Source organism: Lygodium microphyllum, chromosome 8 (assembly GCF_053477565.2).
Source record: "Lygodium microphyllum isolate KBCC chromosome 8, Lygodium_microphyllum_v1.1.10, whole genome shotgun sequence".
In the NCBI taxonomy this organism is placed as follows: Eukaryota; Viridiplantae; Streptophyta; class Polypodiopsida; order Schizaeales; family Lygodiaceae; genus Lygodium; species Lygodium microphyllum.
This window is the reverse complement of record NC_141142.1, coordinates 91362847-91388151: the sequence shown is the minus strand read 5'-3', so window position 1 is coordinate 91388151 and position 25305 is coordinate 91362847. Positions and strand designations below refer to the sequence as shown.

Genomic DNA, 25305 nt, shown 5'->3' with positions numbered 1-25305 from the left:
TGAGTAGATCATAACTAGAGATGTGTGATATAAAAGATTGTGCTTCTCAATGTTATCTTTAACTTGGCCATAATACAAACCTTCAACTACTTCACCCCTCCTAAAATTTTGTTGTGTCATGTATTATTTTGTGCCTCCACAATATGATACATAGTTCTTGTACACTTAATCATCTAGAGATCCTTATCTTTCTCTACTACTTTGATTGCAAAGTTACCTCAAATGAATAGTAGGTCCCATAAATGATTAGGGTCCCCTTCATACATGGGCTTCTTCCGGTCTCCAGTTTTACAATCTCGTGCCCAGTGTCCATCATTCCCACAGTTGTAGCATCGGCCTGTTCCTGGAGGTGGGGACCTCTGCCCAAATATTCTCGGGAACCACCTGCACCCCTTGGCCCCCCGTCTAGTAAACTCCACCACAATTCGACTGCCATCAATTGTTCGCCCGTTCAAATAGTAGCGGGCATCATCTGCAGATCTAGCACTACTAAAGTCAACAAAGGAAAAATCGTGCTTCAAATCCACATCTCGAAATCTGCGTCAAGGTGGAGAAAACACCAGTGCACCAGTATATTGCGCATCAGATGAAGCAAACACCATTTCCCATTCCATGATTCCACCCTCGCCAACCCACCAACGTATGAATCGACATACAAAAGAAGCATTGACTAGTAGGTCCCCCTTAACCCGTGGAAGTGAGGCCTCCATCATGGCCACCCTCTCATAGTTACCTCCAGGCTGGGCGAAAACCCACCAAACCTGCCACATTTCCCAAACATATCTTCTAAATCTCTGCTGCGAGCCCGTGAGGAAAGATGCCCAACATACAGTCGAATAAGACCAGATCGTTCATCATATCGTGGCATTTTTTATTTTATCTGGAGACTCGAGAGATCACGATGAGCTTCCTTTTGTTGGAACGTGAACCGGTCTCCCCTGCTAGGGTTTTACAAGCATTGGCATCAATGGCATGTATGATCCCACAAACATGGATTTCATAAAAGACAGTCTTGAAGCCAGCTTGTTTCTGCATAGCCGTTCAAGTGTCTCCCTGTAGTCTTGAGCAGCATGTTTCCATGCTTCTGACTCAATCTTTACTTGACGGCGCAGCAACTTTGCATGCTTGCTCTTTGCATCTTCCTGCAACTCCTCTATTTCCTGCAACTCCTCTATTGGTAGGTCCGTTTTCACTTCAACTGTGCAATCAGTTACTTTGGCTAGTAGAGCTTCAGGGGACTTCGACTGCATTTGGTTCACTATCATACGAATCCCCCACAAGACTGTACAGGTTCAAGGTGCCATGAACATCTGTGATAGGGGGCGAAAAGCCAACAACCGGAGGAGCAAGTTTCAAGTGCATCAGATCAGCTGCGGCTTCTGCAGAGAGTTACACAAAAAGGGTCTCCAATTTCAATACAGATGTCTCATACTAAAAGGATGAAGGTTCCACTTCCTCCTTTTCAGATATGAAAACACAACTGACATGTTACCATACAGAACACTTTGAATCATCACGTTGTATCATGGTACTACCATCCATTGAGCTACCACATCGACATCGAGTTTTACTTTTCTCTTGGAGCTGATTCTCTCTCAGCTCATGGACCTATAGTAATGGACTCAAACAATCTTTTACCAACCATTGTTGCAAACATTTGGTGTAGACATGTTCTCGCTTATCTGAGGCATGCTCCATGAGTTTGCTTGATCTCTTTAGCACTGCTTTCTATTGTGTCCAATCTTCATGTAGTTCATGGGCATGTCTTTATGGTAGCAAGAGTCAACTTCATGTCATGTTCTTTTATAATGGGTAGAAGTAGCTTTGTTACCATTTTCCTTAGATGGCGGTTTCCTAGAGTAGAGAATCATATCTAGTGTAGTCTTCTCAGAGGGCTGTCCCTCAATGTCTTTGAGCCTTCAAAATGGAAACCTTCATATGAACATGTTTCTCCATGCATTATGCCCTGAAAAAAATATGTGTTTGAAAGAGAATTTCGTGTCCAATCATTCATGTGGTTTGCAAATTAAAACCTATGTAATGCAATCATTCAAACAATGCTTCCATACAAAAATTTATGAATGCACTAAAGAAATTGTGCCTAGGCTACACTACAAACGAGGCATAGACGTGCATGTTGCATCTATATGCACGTGTAAAAGAGCGTGTAAATATACGCGAATTTTGCATCTATATATCCACACAGATAGACGTGAATATAGACGCGTTTGCAGACGCGTAATTATTTAACCTCTTGAAATTGGACTTAATATAATAAAAAAACGAGAGTTAATAATTATTTTTGCATTGCTCTCTAATGAATGACAGTTCCTCCACACTACAACAAAAAGACTCCATAGACGCACCTGTAGACGCAATATTTGAACAGTGTTAAAAAATGTTGGGTGCGTTTATTACCGCGTTTACTGCTGCGTCTAAAATTTCGCGTCTAAAAGCGCGCTTATAGTCAGAGTTACACACCCATATAGACACGCATATAGACGCGCTACGTAAATATATAATCATATTTATAAAAAAGTGGATATATTCATATTGTGCATCTATACACGCGTATATCTGCGCGTCTAAAAAAGTGTTTACTCTGCAAGTTTTTGACGAGAATAGACGCGCATTTATCCTGCAATGTAGATGCGCTGATAGACATGCAAAAGAGAGGTGTGAAAAAAAAACTAGAGAGCATGTGGCTTTGCAAGCCACATGCGAGCCACACGCTCTCTGGTTTTTTCCCCCCCATCAACATCAAATTGTATACTTAGGGAAAACACAGAAAGATTATTTCGAAGATTTTTGTACTAAAAACAAAACAATGTATGTAGAACATGAAATTTCAGATATATAGATGAAACGTTTTTACATGATGAGTTCTAGTGCTTGTGACCTCAAGCATGGTCATGGTCGCAAGCACTAGCTGAAAGTAATACATATCAAAAATGAAAACTATAAGCCAAGGAAAGGCATGCATGCATGGGGCTCCTCTACATCTCCTCAGAAGAGGCATCATCATCGCTACCACCACCGCTGCCTGTGCCACTGCCGCTGCCGCCACCGCTAATGCTAGTCCCCCCTGCGCTATCGTCATTTGCATCAGGGTTCGCCTACACAAAGGATTAAGGTATATAAATACCATTACAAACAATAAATTAGAGTTACCTATACTTTTCATGTAAAAAATAAAACATACCTCTTCTGGTTGTGGAATCCTCATGGCACGATTATATTGCTCCTCCGTGATGAGTCCCTCCTCGTAGAAATGCTGCCAAAGTGGACGCTGGGTTATGACCTCGATGGTAGCCTACCTCTCTAGGAGTAGGCATTCTACCAACGATATGATACTACAAACAAATTTGAACATACAACATATTAGAACACACTACATAATGAAGTGAAATAAATTACAAAATTTAATTTAAAAAAAGAAATCAAATAATACTTACAAACTCAGCCTCCCATGACTCCTTGCCTTCCGATTCATAATGCGACGATCCCATGGTTGCCATCTGGATACGTCGTGCCTATGCATGCTGGCGACTTGCCATTTTCTCTGCTGCTCTCTTCTTGGCCTCTTCCCACTCCTTGCGGTGGCAATTGGGTGGTTGGCTATATCTAGGGCGCGCCTGCTCTTGTCTCCGCAGTGACTCCTTGGCGCGTGTCATAAGGTGAGACATCTTGTTATGAAGCGCGTCTCTCACCTTTGACCGTCCCCAATCATCTGAGAATTGTGAATTCTTGGGATTAGGGTACCTTCTATGTACTGCCCGTAACACCTCTTGCCACAAACCACTTTTTTGGTGCTTGAAGGGAATCATGCAATCTTTGTATGTGGCATGCACGACACTCCTCAAGTAGGCTATCACTTCCCTCCTCTCAAAGTCATGCAAGATACCACCAACATCAGTGACAGAGTAGTACATTTGTGGAGGCTCACCTCTCTCATTTCCCGGTGAGGGTGATCGAGAACCACCTCCTAGGCAACCCCCACAAAGCCCTCGACCTCCTCGTCCTCTCGCATGACTCTCCCTCATCCCTCGACGGGCACTACCCTCTACCTTACTCGATGCACGTCCTTCTACAGATGCACCTGCTTTGGCCGATCCATGTACTTCAGTTGATCCCTGTGCATCAGTTGATCTGTGTGTATGCATAGTACGTGGAGTACCTGTTAGTAGAGGTGTGCCAAGTTTGGTGTTTGTGCGAGTGCTAGGCAAAGATGTGATAGGTGTCCCAGACATCACACTGAAAACCTCCTCTGCAGTGGGAGGGTGACCAAGATAATTGGTCATCTCCCCCATGAATTGCTCCTTGTTTGGAAAACCTCCAAAAAAGCTACTAACACCTCCAGAAAACTCCGCTAAGGTGTTGTTCATGCGTTCCAACTCAGGATCAGTGCTGGAAGATCCTTCCACATCTACACAAGAAAAATCATATTATCATGTGCAGATAAAACATATTACATGCTGCGTCTATATCTGCATCTGTCAATGAGTGTACACCTGCATCTACACTGTCAGCTGGACGCGCTGAAAGACGCGCACAATCGGACCATTTTTTCAAACTTGGTTAAAAAACGTGCAAAAAAACCTCCATAGATGACAGTCTATAGCATGTAAAGAGAGAGAGAGAGAGAGAGAGAGAGAGAAACAGACAGAGAAAGCAAACAAGATTGAGAGAGAGAAGAAGAACTCACCTTCTTTGCTTGTTCCGACGGTTGTCGGCTAGGTTGCAAGCTCCTTGTCCTGTTTCTCCCTTCCCTTGGTAAGTTACTTGAATCTTCTTCTCTTCCTTGCTGTTTGGCTCTTGTTCTTTACTCTTTGGCTCTTCCTTCCTCCTGTCCTCTTTTTACTCTTATTTCCTTCCCTCATTGTCTTCATGAAGTGATAGATAGACATGATTAGTGATGTCAAGCTTGAACTGCAGAAAATGTGCAAAAAACGCAGGAAAGCACTGGGTCGAAAAGAAAGCCATAATTTTTTTAAATTTTTTTTATATTTACATAGCGCGTCTGTAAGTGCATGTAATTGCGCGTGTATATGCGCAAATAATACATATTACACGCACTGACAGATGCGCAGTAACAATTAAACTTATTAGATGCTAGCTTTTGGTTGTTTTTGGATCAACATCCGACTTGCAATTGCATGCAAGTATCAATAGGTGGATAAAGCACAAATGGTTTTTAGCTAGAGAGAGATAATGTAATGAAGGTGTATATGAAAGAGATAGAGAAAGGCATATTATCCATCAATCAATCAAAGATATGTACATGAAGTGACTTGATATAGTAATTAGAGTATCGTCATTTTTAGGATGCTCCATTGACTTCTGCAAGTTCCCATAACCTTGAAGTAGATAGCCAACCACAGTGTCCATGGAAGGAAAACTTGACCTCATCAAATTAACCAAGTTAATTTACTTATTCATTTCATAGATAAGATATTTGTAGTTGGCTTGTTGGTATTGCAAAGTATCCTTACAGTGATCTATTTTAGTCACCAACAAGTGGACACACTGGCTAAAGATAATGAAAAGAGGACATGTGCACATTGGCTACATGTGGTCCACCTTATCTAAAATTATATGTGAGCTATAAGTGCACCTTCACGTGATTGGAATAGCTTGCACATGCACAAGCCAACTGATTTACATCAATCTACTCATGCTATGAATTGGCATGCATGTCTTGCTTTTGCTTTGATTGTGATTTATATTCCTCGAGAATAATGAGAATCAAGGGACTACCCTAAAAAGTGAGGGTACTCCCTTGAATCATCGATTAAGCTTTGATCTATAAGTTTATGCATGGCTAGGTTAAGTGCACAATAAATGAGACATGTGAGTGTATTGATCAGTTCTCTCTCTCTCTCTCTCTCTATATATATATATATATATTGCACATGCATAAATCAACCTTTGATCTATAAGTTTTAGCCATGACTAGGTTAAGTGCACAACATATGTGACATGTGCATGTATCGATCACTTCTCTCTCTCTCTCTCTATTGCACATGCACAAGTCAATTTATTTGCATCATTCTACTCACGCTATGAATTGGCATGCATGTCTTGCTTTTGCTTTAATTGTATTGATTGTGCTGCATATTTGTTGAGACTAATGAGAGTCAAGGAACTATCCTAAAAAGTTAGGATACTCTCTTAAATCACCAATTAACCTTTAATCTATAAGTTTATGTATGGCTAGGTTAAGTGCACAATAGATGCGACATGTGCATGTATGGATCATCTCTCTCTCTCTCTCTCTCTCTCTCTCTCTTTGTGTCTCTCCCTCCCTCCCTCCCTCCCTCTATTGCACATGCATAAGTCAACCTTTGATCTATAAGTTAGGCATGGCTAGGTTAAGTACACAATAGATGCAACATGTGCATGTATCAATCACTTCTCTAATAATTATGTTGTATATACATCCAATCATGCCCTATCCAATCACATTTGTATAGGGCATGATTGGATGTATATAGGGCATGAAATCACATATATATAATTAGCTTTGAATGATTGGATGTATATTTATAATACTCAAAAAGAAGTAAAGTTGGTAATGTATATCATGGCCTATACATGTATGCCCTATACATGTATGTATATCATGTAGTATATACATGTATATCATGTCCTTATGATCCAGGTGTAATTATGTCGTATATACATCCAATCATGCCCTATCCAATCACATTTGTATAGGGAATGATTGGATGTATATAGGGCATGGAATCACACATATATATATGATTGGATGTATATTTGTAATACTCAGAAAGAAGTAAAGTTGGTAATGTATTCAAACAAATACTAGCTGTTAAGAGGTTTGGTCATATTTAGGGACTTTATGAGAAATGAAAAATATGTGTGTTTATAAACGCGGATATATGGACGCGTTCTGTATGCTAGCATAAATAGACGCTTTGATACACGTGCTTATAAACGCGCCCGCTTTTTCACGTGTACAGTGCGCGTCTATAGGGCCTTTCTCTTGTAGTGCCAATTGACAAGCCTGATATAAGTAATTAGCGGTAAGCAACACAAACCTTATTATACAATTAGTAGCAAACATTGCATGCATCTCGTAATTTCTCTACTTAAAAATGATTAAAAATACTTCCTTTTTATTATGAAAAATTCAATTTAGCTTTAAACTTGACTATTGATTCTTGAGTATGCACATGTGCTTATGATATTTTCCATAGAATTAAGAATACACATTGAATCATTAAGTGAATTAAGTATATTACAGTGAATGATCCATCTCATCTTCAATGAGATCAGCCCTTGCTAAACTATCTACTTCTAGGTCTATTTTACCAAGAGGTAACGAAACAAATAAGTCTATCCCACTATCAGATGTGTTGCTATATTGCTCAATAACTTCATCATCATCAACCACATTATTGTCCTCTTCTGCGTTTCCTTCAACATCCTCGCGAGGTTCATCTTGTACTATATCACGCATATCATCCATTATGGTGTCATCATGTGCATCATCATTAATTGTTGGATTGTCATCTACTATCTCTATGTCGGTAATGTTACCATATATTGGTTTTGAATGATTAGATATAGGGATGGCATACCACCATCAGTTATTGTTTACCACTGGATGATACACAACCTGTATTTGAAAAACAAAATCAAGAAACTTAAATACTTATTATATTGTGTATATATATCATATGTATACATATAAAGAAATTAGCTTTTACATATATACATGCTCACATTGTTGAGGTAGTACTAATGTGTCATTCTTGTTTTGGTGAAATTTTGTAGAGTCAATGATTACAAAACCACTTGGATGACGTTTGATTGTGCAATGCTCACCATTTGTTACCACTTCTTTAAACCACTTCATATCCAGTACATATATAAAGAATCGTCTGAAGTGAAGCTTCAGAATAAGCCACAATAACCTTCCATGGTACCATTGGCATCCTCAAAGTGAGCAATGACACCACAATCTTGGGTATTTCTATTTTCATCTATATGTTGAGTTCGAAGATGTTTACCCTCACACCAAATAGCATTGAATAATGTGCACTAGTAGTAAAAGATTAAGATCAAACATGTCAATTTATTATATAAAGTATAGCTAGAAACAAATTAATTGATAGTATATTGTCTCACCTTTGATAAGCAACCTCGTGCGTATTCCCACTCTTTTTGAGATATATTAATTTCCTCCTCTTTTTCCATTCTCTCCATTTTCTCATGTAACCAATCTATATCAATATGTCATGGAAGCACATTTAGATGATTTGAAAATGAGACATTACGTCCATATCTGGTGCAAAATTCTTGTCTTTCGCTTTTTCTTCTTGCCCTTGCTTCATTATATAGTGTCACCCATTTGCTCATTACATCACTATTGAGCACACAAAAACTATTTAACTTACGAAGTTCTTTTTTTGTTAGCACTTTACTCATTCCTTTTCCTTGAGATATTATAGAGGTCATCCTCAAGTCTTCATCGTCTTTCCATAGTTGTGGTTGAGAGGGGTCCACTTCAGCAAGATATTCAGAGATATAAACAAGGGATGATTGCACTAACAAACCCTCAGCCATGCTTTCTCAGGCCGTATTTTTTGCCTCACAAAATCTTTCAAGGTTTTCATGAAGCGTGAATTGCCCCACAAAGTGCGATCTCATCAATCAAATGTACGAGTAAATGTAATTGAGTAGTCAAAATGGAGCGATGAAAAATTTCCTCCACCAAACAAACCATCTCAACAGATAATACTCGAGCATCTTGCAATGTGTTTGAATCAATTTCCTTCGAGCTCACATATCTGTCAGGATGTATTTGACAATTGTTTATTTTTGTGTAGAAATTCAAAGAGGTTCACTACATGATGTATGCAATATATAATGAAAAAATACAATGTATACACACCTCACAAGCTCTCCCATCTTGTAAATGGTATCACGTACATCTTTGAATACACAATGGGATATGCTAGTAGGAAGTACAAAACTGAATGTAAATAATATTCATAGATCAAATAATTAGTTGAGGAAGAAGTCATCATACCCCAAAGTTTACATATAGTTACTCCACTAATTATTATATTCATGGTTAGAGATACCCTTACTTGAATCATTTTGTGCCAATCGTGGGACTTCAAACCAAATAGTTTCTCCACACCTCTTTACTTTTTCTTTATGAAGGCTCCCTTGAGATATCTCATACATCCTGTGGATGCTCGAAAGCTACATATTTGTTCCTTCACTATTTTTCCCTCGTTCTTTGACAACATCCCAGGTGCATGGGGTAGCTCAATCTTTCCTCTGGGTCCAATGCGTGGCCAGGCTCATCTCATGCAACCAATGTTACGTAAATCCTCCCTTACATTGACTGAATCACAAGCCCCTATCAAGTGATCCCATAATGTAGATACAACATTTTTGAATATGTGCATGGGGTCCAACAGGTGATTGATCTTGAGTTTAGTCCAATACGAAAGACGAAAAAATATAGAGAACCTAACAAACAAACAATATATTATGTAAAAAATTCATCATGCTAAATACTTTAAAGTAAATCGAGAGAAATATACTTATTACCCACTCATGCCAAGTGGAGGGTGGCTGTCGGCATTAATCCATCTCTCCTTCCAATCTCGAATGGTTAGAGATTGTAGAGTCATTCCATTAGTAGGGAGAATATATTTGGGATGGTCAATAGGAAGAAATCGATGATGATTGTCATAGATAACCTTCTTTAAACGTGCCGGCCTAGAGGAAACTAGAGAGGGACCGCAAATACGGCATGCATGATATCTTGATGTGGTTAAACTTGAACAAGCAAGTGAATTAATAACATGCAATTGATTCAAGTCTTGAATTTCAAATATAAAGTTATATACATGTACATGATCACTCTCCATATCTTGGAAAGTCATGCATGGTCCACAACAACATGGCCTTTAACATGAAATCTCTAGAGGATGCAGATGCGCTTGTATCTTGCACCTCAATACCTTCCCATAACATTTCTAACTCTTCAATCAAAGGCTCCAAGTAAATATCCATGTTTTTTATCTTGTGCTTTCCAGGAATTAGAAGGGACAACATTATATGTCCCTTTTTAATTGCCATGGATGGAGGAATATTATAGTTCACCAATACCATTGGGCATACACTGTATGATGTGCTTTTGATGCCAAATGGATTGATTCCATCCATACCTAAACCAAATCTCAAATTTATTGGCTCTTATTTGAAAACGGGCCACAAATTGTCTATATGTTGCCATGCCGGTGTGTCTATAGGGATCCTCCATTTTCCATCACTTGAACGATGACTAGCATGCCATGACATGAGCTTTCCAATAGACTTACACTTGAATATAAGTTGAATATGTGGAACAATCGAAAAATGTCGCAAAACCTTACGAGGCACATCCATTGACTTCATCTCCACTTCGTATCTTGATTCACCACAAACAGGACACTCTCGTGCGAACTCATGAATCCCACGAAATAAGACACAATCAATGACACATGCATGGATCTTGACATAATCAAGGCCTCCCAGAGATGTCAAGTAATGTCTTGCTTGCTCTCTCTTAGTTGGCAATTTGTTTCCTTTTGGAAACATTTGTGATAATAACCTACATATATTTTTAAAAGTGAGTTAAAAAACCACCAACATATATTTGTGTCTAATTTCAAAATAGGACAATTAATATTATGATTCATAAGCCAAACTGGATTGGTACATACTTCAATAATGTATTCAAACTGACATTACTCCATCCATAATTTTTTTACAAGTTAAGTATCTCGAGGGATGCACGAAGAACGGAGTACGTACAACCTTCATACAACGGAGTAGATGATGCTACATATAGTGGGTTATCTGGCTTCGTAGAGTGACCTTCTCCCCGAACCAGTTGCGAAAATAGATCATGTACCATGTTGTCCAAAATCTCATCCTCTACAACTTGATGGGGCATTTCATGGGGCCTACTATCATGGTCGTCAGTCTCCACTCTTCTTGAAGACTTTGCCTCCTCGCATCGACATTTTGCAGCCTCTCGACGCCCGGGAGGGAGCATCTGAGGATGTGGCACTGCATCCTGTTCAACCACAAAAGGGAGTTACATGTACGTTGATATATATTGAGTAACATAGACTAGCAATCTTAGTGTTAAAAACAATGAATATCGGTGATTTTTCTTGGTGTCATTCTCCATACATGTTGAGGTGTGACATTGCAACTCGACGTGCTCGAAAAATATACCCTTGACAACGATCATACATGCATTTAATTTTTCATCGTAGCCATGCATCTCGATTATGAAGACGCAATGCTTCATTCTCACTTGAGGATGTGCTCGTTGACTCATCAGCATGCACCGCACTAGGTGATGACGACGACATGATTAAACCTAATTCATGACAATATCAAATTTATTATTAATATGTTTACATAAAAACTTCAAGGCGTATTAATTATTCTAAGATCTCAATTTTAAATACACAAAACTTATCATAAATACATAAAAACTTATGATAAGAACTTACTATCAAAACTTATCTTAAATACAAAAACTTATGATAAAAACACAAGCATGCTAAATGCACGTCCATACTTGCATCTAACTACACAACTACATCTGCATCTATTTACGTGTCTAACTCCGCGTTTATATGCGCGTTTACGTAAACTTAGACACACATATACATGCAAAAATAGACGCAAACGTCAAAATTCAAAAGATACTTGAATCATTTCTTTTCAAATTGCGTCTTTCCTTCGTTGTTTGCATGTTCTAAAGCTCAAGTTCAATCGACATGCATTCTACCTCCACTAGTCTCTTCATGACTCACCTCCTCATGACTCACCTCTTCTTTCACTTCAAAGAGATAAGAGGGGAAAGAAGAAAGCCAAGGAGAGGAAGAAAGAGAGAACAAAAGAGAGGAGAACAAGAGGAACAAGAGGCAAAGAGAGGAGACAACAAGCAGCAAGCATCAAGGGAGAACAACTCACCAAGGAGAGGAAGAAGGGGAAGAAAGTAGCGCCACCACCCGTCCACACCAAGACCCAAGGTGAGTCCTCTCTCTCTGTCTCTCTCTCTCTCTCTTTCTATATTAGGATCTATGATTGAAGTTCTTATATCACAAATAAATCATGGATGGCGATTGTCGGATTGAGAGCAGCTGACTTAGTGCATTTGATAGTGCGTGTAGATTCCAATAGAGACGCAGATATAGACACGTAGCTATGTTTGTTGTCACCGCGTCTGCAGTCGCGTCTCCAAGCGTGTGTATTTTGCATCTCATATGCGTGAATACACGCGCTCTGCCCAGAAGCTTTGACTTCAGAGACGCCTCTGAGAGCATGTCTATTCTGCATCTCAGACGCGAATATACACACGCCCGCCCAGAAGCTTTGAATTCTGGGAAGCGTTTGAGAGCGTGTCTATTCTACATCTCAGACGCGAATATACATGCGCTCTGACCAGAAGGTTTGACTCCAGGGAGCGTTTGAGAGCGCGTCTATTCTACATCTCAGACGCGATTATACATGCGCCAACTTTGATTAAAAAATAATTTTTTATTTTTAGAATTGTACGAACATGTTACACAATAGTACAACTTACACAATATTGCATTTTAGCAAATTTATCTTATTCCTGTTTTTTGTTTGCAGATATCGCATCCTGGTTTATCTAGCAATGACCCAGATTTGGACCACATGAATGATATATTGGGATTGTTCAGGAGAGGGGTCAATGCTTTTTTTGGAGGTTTTCCTAGTAAGGAAGACTTCATGGGAGAGATGACTAGACACCTTGGCCGCTCTCCCATAATAGACGAGGTGTTCAGCGTCATATCTGAAACGCCTCTGACATCTTTGCCTGACACTGCTTCCCAAACACCAAATGTCCAAACTTCAATTGCAAGTACTCCACCTGTAGCACCTGTACATGCATCAGCTGAAGCATAAGCATCAGCCAACACACGTGCATTTGTGAAAGCATGTGCATCCAGTGAGGTAGAGGGTAGTCGACAGAGAGGGAGGAGGGAGAGTCGAGGGGGAGGACAAGACTTGTGTGGGGGTTTCCTAGGAGGTGGTGAGTGATCACCCTCACCAAAAGATCACGTAGAGGAGCCTGTACGCCAGTACTATAGAGTTACAGATACTGGTGGCATCTTCCATGATGATGAAGGAAGGAATGTAATGGCGTACTTGAGGAGCGTCGTGCATGCGACATATAAAGATTGTTTCGTTTACTTCAAGAATCAGAAAAGCGGCTTGTGGCAGGAGGTGTTGAGGACAGTCCATAGGAGGTTCCCAAATCCTGAGGGTTAGCAATTCTCAAACAATTGGGGACGCACAAAAGTGAGGGATTCGCTTCACAACAAAAGATCCTACCTCATGACACGCGCCAAGAAGTCACTGCGGAGACAAGAGGAGGGGCGTGGAGCTTATAGCCAACCACCTATGTGCCACCGCATAGAGTGGAAGAAAGCCAAGAAGAAAGCAGCAGAGAAAGTGAAGAGTCACGAGTACGCAGAGGCGCGACGCATCCAAATGGAAACCATGGGATCGTTGCATTACGGATCGGGTAGCAGAGAGTCGTGGGAGGCAGAGTTTGTAAGTATATTTTGATTTCTAGTTTTTAAAAATTTATATTGTTTTCAATTCTCTATATAATTTGTTCTAATACATTGTGTCTCATAATTGTTTGTATATATCATAATTGTTTTGCAGACTACTATCATTGGTAGGATACCTACTCCTAGAGAGGTAGGTTACCATCGAGGCCATAACCGCAGAGCCACATGGCTTCACTACTATGAGGAGGGTCTCATCACTGAGGAGCAATACAACCGGGCTATGAGGACTCAACAGCCAGAGGAGGTATGTTTTTCTTACTTTCCTATTAAAAGTATAGCTCATTATAACTTTTTCTTTGCAATTGTACGTAAGCAACCTTGATCTTTTGTGTGTGTAGGCGAACCTTGATGTGGAGCATAGCAAGGAGGGGGATAGCGACGCTAGTAGTGATGGTGGTGCTAGCGAAGATGTTTCTTCTTCAGATTTGTAGAGGAACACCATACCTCCTCTATGTCCTTGTTTCCTTGTATATCTATTATCCATCTTTGAGCCTACTGCTTACGGCCACGCTTTAGGTCGCAAGCACTTAAACTTCCCATGTAAATGCGTTTTATATATAATGAATACATGGATTTTTGTTTTCAATTCTCGTGCCTTCAGATCCATTGTGTTTTTCCCAAATGCACAATTTGATGTATGGGAGGGGGGAAAAAAACCAGAGAGCATGTGATGTGGTTGCTTTGCAACCACATGCTCTCTGGTTTTATTTTTCCAATTCTGTGCTTCGCGTCTATTTGCGCGTCTAAATTGCAGAAAACACACATCTATACTCGTGTCTAAAATGTAGAGTATATGCGCTTATACACACGCTATATAATTCAAATTAATAAAAGTAAATTAAATATCTTTTTTTTAAAAGTTGATTTTTGGTTTTGCGTTCGCATCTACTAGCGCATGTAAAAGCGCGTCTATGCACGTGTCTATGTGCCCATCTAATTTTCCATGTAGACATGCTTGTAGACACACAAAAGAAATTAAATAAATAATAGTTTTGGTTTTCGTATGCGCGTGTATCAATGCGTGTATATGCGCGTCTATTGGTGCATGTGGATTTCCTTATACATGTGACTATAGATGCAAAATGGTAGATGCACAAATAGAGGGCTTATAGATGCGCCCGTAAGATTTTCTCTCAATTCAAAAATCGTATCTAAAAGTATGTCTAAGAGGCCTTTTTGTTGTAGTGCTAACTACTTGTGCTCGTACGTCATGCAAAATGCAAATAAAAAGACACAAACAATGAAAAAACAAATTCCTAATGAGGCTGGCTAATGAGTTCAAATTCCTAGCAAAAAATTCCACCCTCAGGTTTGCAGTGGTGGATGCATAGTGTCACAACACTGTACCCACCAATGACACTATCATGCAAGTAGTGAAAGAAGAAAACCCTAGATATAACATGATGAGAAGAACTAATGGAGCACTTATAAGAGTTTGTGGCTCTATATTATGACTCAAGAAGAAATTTTTGGCCATCATGAACCTTAGAGCAATCTTGGTAGTGCAACAAAATAAGTTAGTTTGGAAAATCCACTCCCAACCCACCACTCATGCAAGCATCAAAATCCTTTTTTTATGTTAGCACTAGATAGAGTTCTTCATTAAGGTGATAAAATTGCATATAGGATCATAAATACCTATGAACATATCCCACCATTATTGTACTAGGAAAAGTGGGATAAAGTACCCTCAATCAACAAACTCAAAACGAAAGCCACAAGATTATTATCAACAATGGGAAACACATGCCACCAAAGGAAGATACTAACATCAAGATAAAATAGTAAATAGATTTTCTATCTTGTATCCTTAACAACTATTGAATTGCATTGGGGAAGAAGAATATGATAAACTTATTATAGATCCCAACTCCATTTTACCTCATCCAAAGTCTGAAGTTCCATGGCCTCAAAGTAAGCATGTATAAGTTAACAAGAAATTGAATGCTTTAAGTTTCCCCAAATACACCTTCAACATGAAAGCACCTTTTCTTCAAACCTAGGGTATAAAGTGAATCATCACATCAAGGAGTGGAATAAAGAAGGCCACATCATTCATGCAAGTAGTGAAAGGGTAGGAAATGAGAAGACGCCCCTATGTTGTGAATAAGAAACAAATTGTTTCCAAGACTACATGGTATGGTGTTGATCCATAGCTAGTTGCCACTCCCACAAAGAAGCTTGCCACCTTCACTAAAAGGTAATGTGGAGATCTTTCCCTGCTAGTATGCAATTTCCCTCTAGAAACTCTACTTGTCAAATCTTCCCCAAAATTGATGTTGCTGAAATCAATTGGCAATCAATTCTTCTCTACGATTTACTTTGCAACCTTATGATTTTCTTTGAAATTGGTCTTAGCCCTCATGATGTAATGTGTCCACTAGCATCATCTAGGACACGTCTTAGTAGTCCATCGGGAAGGATGTCTAGAAAGCTCCGCCCAGCACTCCCATGGAATGTTACGAGATTTGCGATCTAGGACTTCCCGCGTCTGCCACGTAGCAGAAGTATTCTGGCAGTTCCCACTTAGGATCGACCGGAATTAGGGTTTTCGTGATTGGTCATTACCTAACAGCAACTAGCGTCAGACCCAAGCGAACTACTTTACGCAGAAACACCAGGTCCAAAGTGGATTCACGCTACACTTGGTTCAAGGAGAATGGGAAACGAGAGGGATGCAAAGCTCAACCTCTCTGCCATAAGGCATAGTCCCATTCCGTTCCCCTAAAACAGCGTAAATCGGGTAAGACGTAACTCTAGGTCATTGCTTTCGTTATTCGTTTCCTTTGACGATCATCCCGTTGTTCTTCGAGATTTTGAGAAAAGTTCCCGGCTAACCGGGACCACCCAACCATAGGACGGACCCATGGCCCATCCTCCACACTTTCCTTGGTTTGTTTTAGTTATGTAATTATCTATCACATTAATTTGGACGTGTAACAATCAACTTCTTTAATTAATATTTTAAGCATTGGTTCCTTCACGTAATCTTATCACGTGACATAGAAAAACAATATCAGACAAGTTCTTTATTAACATATTATCAAATTTATCCTTGAAATACAAGGAGTTCTGCCCGTAGGCTTGTCCATAATCCGCCCGAAGGCTAACCAGTAAACCACAGGGATCACTATTCCAAGTTTCCGCCCGTAAACTAGTATGCGGGCCTCGAGATCCAATCTTGAGTCACGTTAGCCTCTTGTGCAGGACTCGGAAGGCAAGGGATTTACGGCCAGAGTCCCCCCCAGCACCCAAGCGTCCTCCTGCTTCTCCAAGTAGAGCTCAACAAAGAGACCTCTCACGGCGGGTTTGGTCGACGTTCCTGTGAACCTTTAGGTTCTCAGGAAGTTGCAATCTATAAGCATTGGGTCCTAGGCATTTGAGGATTTTGTATGGCCCACAATACCTTGGACTTAGCTTCTTGCAATCTCCTAGGGATAGAGAACTCTTTTTAGGGCGTACGTGAATGAAGACCATGTCTCCTTCTTTGAAGACTCTTTCATGACGCTTCAAATCCGCGTATGCCTTCTGTCTATCCTTGGCCGCTTGTATGTCTTGTCTTATTGACTTTATTTGATCATCCATGTCTTCCAACATCTGTCTTGATGCTTCAACCCTTAGGGTTAGACTTTGACAATCATGACCATACAATGCTTGGAAAGGAGTCATCTGAATGCTCTGCTGGTGAGAAGCATTGTAGGCAAATTCAACCAATGGCAAGTATTGAATCCACCTTTTCGGCTCTCGACAGCAGTATGCCCTAAGCATATCCTCGATGACTTGATTTACTCGCTATGTTTGGCCATCCGTTTGGGGATGGTAGGTAGTGCTAAAACAAAGTTGAGTAGTCCCAATAGCTTCAAAGATAGCTCTCCAAAAATGTGATGTGAAGAGAGAATCTCGATCACTAATAATTCTTCTGGGTAACCCATGTAGTTTGAATATCTCTTTGATAAATAATCTTGCAATGTCGGAGGCTTTATAATTTGCCTTTACTAGAGTAAGGTGTGCAACTTTAGTAAGCATGTCAACTACAATCATGATGGAGTGGTATCCTCCCTGGATTTGGGGTAGGCCTACGACAAAATCCATACTGATGAATTCCCATTTCATTTGGGGGATGTCAAGCGGTTGCATTTTCCCTGGCATCATGACATGTTCGGCTTTGATACGTTGGCAAGACAAACACTTAGTGACATATTTAAGAACATCACCTTTGAGCCTGTCCCAATGGTAGCTCTTCCTAACTGCATTAAGAGTCTTAGCATAGCCAGGATGTCCTACGAAAGGGGAATCATGAGCTTCCCACATTATCTTCTGCTTAAGTGACTGGCTTGCTGGTATACACAGCCTTATTCTATAGTAGACAAGTCCATTATCAATGGAAAATTCCTGATACTTAGCTTGCAACTTTTGATTCTGCTCCTTTGTAGAGATCTCCTTTAGCATTGTTTGGTAGGCCAAATCATGGCATGCTTCCTCTCTAGCTAACTCAAGTATAGGGTTGTTTGGCATAGATACTTTTGTAGCTAGAGATCTCGCCGTTGATGGATTCTGCAAGATTAGGGAATTTAGGAATGCCTTGCGACTAAGTGCATTGGCAACTACATTCTCTTTCCTTGGTCGGTACTTGATTTCAAAGTCATATTCCTCCAACACTTCAATCCACCGACGTTGCCTCATGTTGAGCTCGTTTTGGGTAAAGATCCATTTGAGACTCTTATGGTCAGTTACTAGAGTAAACTTGTTACCCAACAAGTAGTGTCTCCAAAGCTTTAGGGTATGGATGACAGCTAGTAATTCCAGATCATGCGTAGCATAATTCTTTTCATGGTTCTTCAGTTTCCTTGAAGAGTATGCTACTAGATGACCTTCCTGCATAAGTACACATCCCAAGGCAAGAATGCTATCATCAGTTACTACCTCGAACTCCTTATTGAGGTCTGGAAGTTTTAGAATAGGTGCTGATACCAAACTTTGCTTTAATCTGTCGAAGCTATTTTGTTCGGGAGTTGACCATGCAATAGAAGTCTGCTTCTTCAGTAAATCCATCAGAGGTGCTACAATCAAAGCATAGTTTTTTATGAAGACCCTATACCATCCTGTCAATCCAAGAAAGCTGTGTATTTCTTTGATAGATACTAGTGTTGGCCATTCAAGCACATCTCTAACCTTGGCTGGGTCTACTGATATTCCTTCTGATGATAGTATGAATCCCAAATATTCAATGTGACGCTTAAAGAATGCACACTTTTTCATTTTTGCATACAGTTTGTGTGACCTCATTGTCTCAAGGACAATCCGCAGTTGAGGTTCATGATCTTCTTCCAGTTTAGAATAGACTAAAGTGTCATTGAAGAAGACAAGCACGAAATCATCAAGATATGGCCTAAAGATGTCCTGCATTAATCTATTGAAGGTAGCAGGTGCATTCGTAAGCCCGAATGACATAACCAGGAACTCAAAGTGCCCATATCTTGTATTGAAGGCCGTCTTTGGGATATCTTCTTCCTTGATCCTTATCTGATAGTAACCTGACCTGAGATCAATCTTGGAGAAGATCTTCGCACCCTGAAGACAATCAAGAAGCTCATCTATTCTAGGAATAGGATACTTGTTCTTGACTGTTGATTGATTCAACCCTCAGTAATCAATACACAGTCGAAGTGTCTCATCTTTCTTTTTCTGGAATAGTACTGGAGCTCCCCACAGTGAATTGCTAGGCCGGATGTAGCCCTGATCTAGCAGTTGCTTAAGTTGTTCCTTCAGCTCAATTGCTTCTAGTATGGACATTCTATAAGGTCTATTGGCAGTTGGTGCAGCTCCAGGCACTAACCTAATCTCATGATCTACTTCTCTTTGAGGCGGAAGTTCAGTCAATTCTTCAGGGAATACGTCAGCGTATTCCTTTAGCCAAGAAGGTCCTTCATGAGACTCTTGCTTTTGATCTAACTTGTTGAGTTTCATCAAGTAAATAGGTAATCCTTTTTTTGACTCCTTTTATGATCTGAGATACTTTGGCCAATTGGATTCTTAGCAATCCTGCCTCACCTTGAGTTGTGACTGATTCCCTTTCAGAGTTTCGAAAGGAAACTTGACCCTTTCCATAGTGAATGTGGGTGTCATTGGGCTTAAGCCAATCCATTCCAAGTAGACACTCATGGATACCTAAATTCATAACTCTGAATTTAACTGAAGTCTTCTTTCATCCCAGAAAGAATTCCACCTTAGCAGTTTGCCTGGTACAAGTTACCTCACGACCATTTGCCAACTCCACAAGCAGGGTAGGTGCTTCTACTGTGGCTATTCCTAATCTTTTTGCACATGCTAGTGAGATAAAGGAATGTGTACTGCCACAATCAATCAAGGTTTTGAAACCTTTACCTTGATAGTCTGACGGTGTCTGAATCACTGAAAACTGGTGATTCGGCCCTTTCTTGTGTAAAGCGGCATGAACTGTTGCTCTTTCAAATTCTGCTTCCATAGTCAGAGCTTCTTCTTCCCCTCCTTCGCACATTTGCCTATTGGCAATACAGGCAGTTCTTCCTCTTCCTCGGGTAGCAGCTCCTTGACCACGGCCTGCTCCTTGGAAAGGCGCTTGGCAATGTCCTCCACTGAGCTTGGGATATTGCCTCTTGAAGTGACCAGGTTCATTGCAGTGGAAACAACGGAGGTTTCGACCATTACTTTGAGTAGGAACAAAGTTGTTGACGTTATTCGTCCTTGCTTTCTTTCTTTGTCGTTGATTATGACCTTGCGCTCTCTTCATTTGAGGTCTGAATGCTCCTTTGTTCGGGTCATTATAAGACCAAGTTTTGTTACCCCTTGGTCTAGCTTGCACCTCCTGAATTATAGGCGCCGCTCGAATGAGTGCATCTTGAAGATTTGATGGACGCAAAGATTCGAGACAGGTATTTACTGGTGGATTTAAGCCCGCACAAAATTTGGACACCTGCTGTGTCATGTCCATCTGTGGCACATACTTTAAAAGTGAGACGAATTTAGAGTAGTATACGTCAAGAGTGAGTCCTAGCTGTTTTAGCTCGTAGAACTCGTTCATTTTTTGCGTGCGATATGCAGGTGGTAAGTATCTCCCCTGCACAGCTTTCTTCAGCTTCTCCCAGGTAACGGATCCCTCTGCGATCCCTTGATTCCTGCACCATTGCTTTCACCATAGTCTGGCTTTGTCGGTGAGCTTTAACTTGGAGAGCGTAGCCTGATTGGCAGGTGCAATACCGGTTGCTTCGAAATAATCCTCCATGGATTCAATCCAAATTTCAGCATCAGCCTGGACGAATCTGCCTCTCCCGTCAAACTCGGGTGGCTTAATCTGCTTGAGGAGGAACTTCTTCTCCTGGATCACAGTAGTACTTGATGTAGGAGGCGAATTTGGAACCTGTACCTGGGTTGTGCCTGAATAAAGTTTTCTTAACGTTATTATACGATAATTGATGTTAGCTTATCTTTAATTCAGCTATCTCGTAACAATGTAGCTGCTTAACTTTTTATCAACTCTTATGCACAGCCAGACATTGATAAAAAGAAGTCTTTATTTGTATTTACATGGGCATAGCCCTTTTGAATACAACGTTCCCTATGATGATAAGCCAATTATTACATTTAGTTTGGGGAGAACAACGTTGTATTGCATTTATCTACAGGAACTGTGTAATAGTAGGGTTTTGGGTGATGGATCTTCAGGAATCGATAAGTCATTGGAAGTTCAGGATATCCTTTCTGTTGGAATCCATACTTCTCATGGCGACCCAACACTTTAATCATGTTGGCGGGGATTACATGAGTTACATCCGACCTCGAATATGGAAAGTCGAATTTACATGAGCTTCCATGTGGGCGGCTATATAGTAGATTCCTGAAGCACCCATCCATCTTTGTTCCATGTATAAAGGTGATGGATTATAAAACTGCTCCAGGATGTTCATCATCCCAATTCTTTGTCTATAAAGCGGAGAATGCATTGCAGTCATAAACATGACCCGAAATACCAAAAACTTGTTCCACGCTTCATAATTCTGCAAGACAGTATTGAAGGTAAGGAAATGTTTGGACATCAACAATTTCTTTACTTCATTTTATTGAGGTCTCATAAAAATAATTCTGTTGTTGGTCGGCTCTGATACCAATTGTAACGTCCACTAGCATCATCCAGGACACGTCTTAGTAGTCCATCGGGAAGGATGTCTAGAAAGCTCCGCCTGGCACTCCCATGGAATGTTACGGGATTTGCGATCTAGGGCTTCCTACGTCTGCCAGGTAGTGGAAGTATTCTAGCCATTCCCACTTAGGATCGACCGGAATTAGGGTTTTCCTGATTGGTCATTACCTAACAGCAACTAGCGTCGGACCCAAGCGAACTACTTTACGCAGAAACACCAGGTCCGAAGCGGATTCACGCTACACTTGGTTCAAGGAGAATGGAAAATGAGAGGGATGCAAAGCTCAACCTCTCTGCCATAAGGCATAGTCCCATTCCGTTCCCCTAAAACAGCGTAAATCGGGTAAGATGTAACTCTAGGTCATCGCTTTCGTTATTCGTTTCCTTTGACGATCATCCCGCTGTCCTTCGAGATTTTGAGAAAAGTTCACGGCTAATCGGGACCACCCAACTGTAGGACGGACACATGGCCCATCCTCCACACTTTTCTCGGTTTGTTTTAGTTATGTAATTATCTATTACATTAATTTGGACATGTAACAATCAGCTTCTTTAATTAATCTGTTAAGCACTGGTTCCTTCACGTAATCTTATCACGTGACATAGAAAAACAATATCAAACAAGTTCTTTATTAACATATTATCAAATTTATCTTTGAAATACAAGGAGTTCCGCCCGTAGGCTTGTCCATAATCCACCCGAAGGCTAACCAGTAATCCACAGGGATCACTAATCCAAGTTTCCGCCCGTAAACTAGTATGCGAGCCTCGAGATCCAATCCCGAGTCACGTTAGCCTCTTGTGCAGGATGCGAAAGGCGAGAGATTTATGGCCAGAGCCCCCCCTGGTACCCAAGCGTCCTCCTGCTCCAAGTAGAGCTCAACGGAGAGACCTCTCGCGGCACGTTCGATCCACCTTCCCGGTGCGGTCAACAACCCCCTTGGTTAGGGTCAGGCAGGTAGTCGGGGGTAATTGGAGCTGCCTCTCCCTTCAGGCCTTCAACCTGAAGTATAGATATTCATTTAATTTGTAATTCATAAATGAAACAGTGCTCTAAATTCTCTAGCAAGCACAAACACTTTCATTAACCGATCTTGTTGTTGGCAAACTTCTAAGGAATGATTCTTTCCTTTCGAATGCATCAGCACTCATTCCAGGGTGTCTTGCAACTTGGCAAGATCCCTTATATTCTGGATTAGGGCATACCCTATTAACCCAACTTGGTCAACCCTAAAGTTCATTGGATACTTTAGTTTTCGGTTTTTAATTTTTCTTATTTAGAAGGATATCAAAGAATACATCCTTTTTCAAGATAACTTGCGTAAGGATCCGCCATCCTTGTTGAGGATATTTAACCTTTCTTCTTGTGAATCAATCACAAGACTATATGACTTCGTACTTGCTGTGCAAGTCCTGCATCGCAATATACGATGAAACAATCCGTTTTAGTTTCTTTAAGCTAACGTTTGTTGGACCTAAGGTCTCTTTTTAAGAACCTCAGGGAAAAACCCTAGTTCTTTTACACTTACGAATTTATTAACCCTACAATCAGGGAAGGTAGTCAAGTTTTTAAGGTATAAATGTTTCTTGGTCTTTAAATCATTCCCAAGGCATATTTCACAGCATAGGTATTTCTAAGTTTACATTAATTCGGTTATCTTTTAGAAGGTAATATTGAGATCACCTCGACATGATTTGTTATCCTTGTGACAATTGATTTTTTAGTCCTAAACTTTAATGCTTTGAGGTTAGGTAAATTCAATTAATCTTCCTTTTTCCTTGCAAATGAAACTCATGCCAAATAACAATCTTTTCCTTGCTAAGATATGCAATTAGCAATGATAACTTCCTAGAGTTCAAGCAACGTAAGAACCCTTTCATGAATTTCATCTTCTATGATGATTCGTTGCAAAAAAAAAGAATAGGGGTTAATGGTGCAAGATGCAGTTTTTGTACCTTCAAGATTTGATCGAAATATACTACTACAGTAGGTAGATAATGTTGTTCGTAATTCATTTCAATGCATGATGCTATTTGAAGGAAACTATGTTTTATACATTATCATTTTTGCATGTTCAATTAAACTAAACTTCTTCATCGTAAATAACTAGGACAAAATATATCTTATCCCTAACAATTCATCTTGCATGATTGAATTAAATCCGATATAAAACCAAGAAGGAAAAACCTGGTTTTGGGGTGAGATATCCACATGGATACCGGGAGATGACCCTCCCGCAGCTACTCCTTGGACTTTCTTAGGCAGCATCTCAGTTGTAATCCTTCGGATGTGAAGGTGGCTTTTACTATCCTTTTTGGATTTCCACCGTCTCTCTCTTTCGAGGCAAGGAACCGTTCAAAGGATTGACCACGAGAATGGATAATAAGACCTTTAAGGTCTTAGCTTCTTCGGAGAGGGAAAGGTTTATAAAGCCTAAGAAGGCCCTATAGGGTATATACACAGCAAAAAGGTTATGGGTGAGTATGGCTTCGCAACCATATGAAACTTGGGAGAATTTTGGGCTTGGGGAAAAAGATATAGGAAGGGGGATTTTTAGAGAGGTTTTTGGACACGGGGTAGTAAAGACTTTAGGGATTAAAACCGGGGTGAAAGGGTTCTAAGGTATAGGAGGGGGGCTTGAGGTGGTTCCCCTTAAAAGCTTCAAGAAGCTTCTTGAAGCTTCTGGGGAGGGGGGCTAGTCACGAACCACGTGGGTGGAAAATCTTCCGACAGCGTCCACAGGGGGGTGAATGTCTGCTGGCGGCGACGGAGCTATCCCACCTCATTCAGCACGGCGTTATGGCGGCCTCCTTCTACAGTTTTTTTGCAGGGCAGCAGCAACACAAATGCTGGCTTCGTTCCTACTCTCTCCCGGCCTCCTTGTCTCTACCGCCCACCCTCCATTTTATAGGGGAGGGGAGGGAATCCTCTCCCCTCAACGTGTCCATCAACATGTTTATGGAGCCCAGCAAGCTCCAGCGAGGAGCTTGCTAGCTCCTCTATCCCTCCTCTACCCTTCCAGCTCGATGCGCCGCCGTGCGAGAAGGCGAAATTTTTAAAATATATATTTGATATATTACACATGAATTGCAGCAATAACTCCTCCTAGAGGTGTTTCCCCCTTCGAAGGATGAAGTAGATGAGAAACTTTCCCTAGTATAGTACTTATCTCTCGCTTTCTCCTCGCTAGCAAAAATAACCTAAAATTACACTCCCCAAATTAGAGTGCAACAAATACCAACCTCTCCTCTAAATACAATGTGGCACAATCCCCAAACCAACATTTTGTTCATGGTATTATAAATCATGAGGCTTTGGACACATAAGTGATTCCAAAATATTGGTTATTCTATGATAAATGAACTAATTTTCCATATACTAACCTCAATCATCATTTCTAAATAGATAAAACATGTCTAAACATGACACTTTCCATGGTGTCCAAACTTGTCTTATTTCATGACATTACATGT

At 40.5% G+C, this 25305-nt stretch overlaps 1 pseudogene; it reads right to left on the bottom strand.

Moving 5' to 3' along the window:
• Positions 1–218: 218 nt before the first annotated feature.
• Positions 219–868, bottom strand: LOC148032589 (serine/arginine-rich splicing factor RS2Z33-like; annotated as a pseudogene).
• Between the last annotated feature and the right edge of the window lie 24437 nt (positions 869–25305).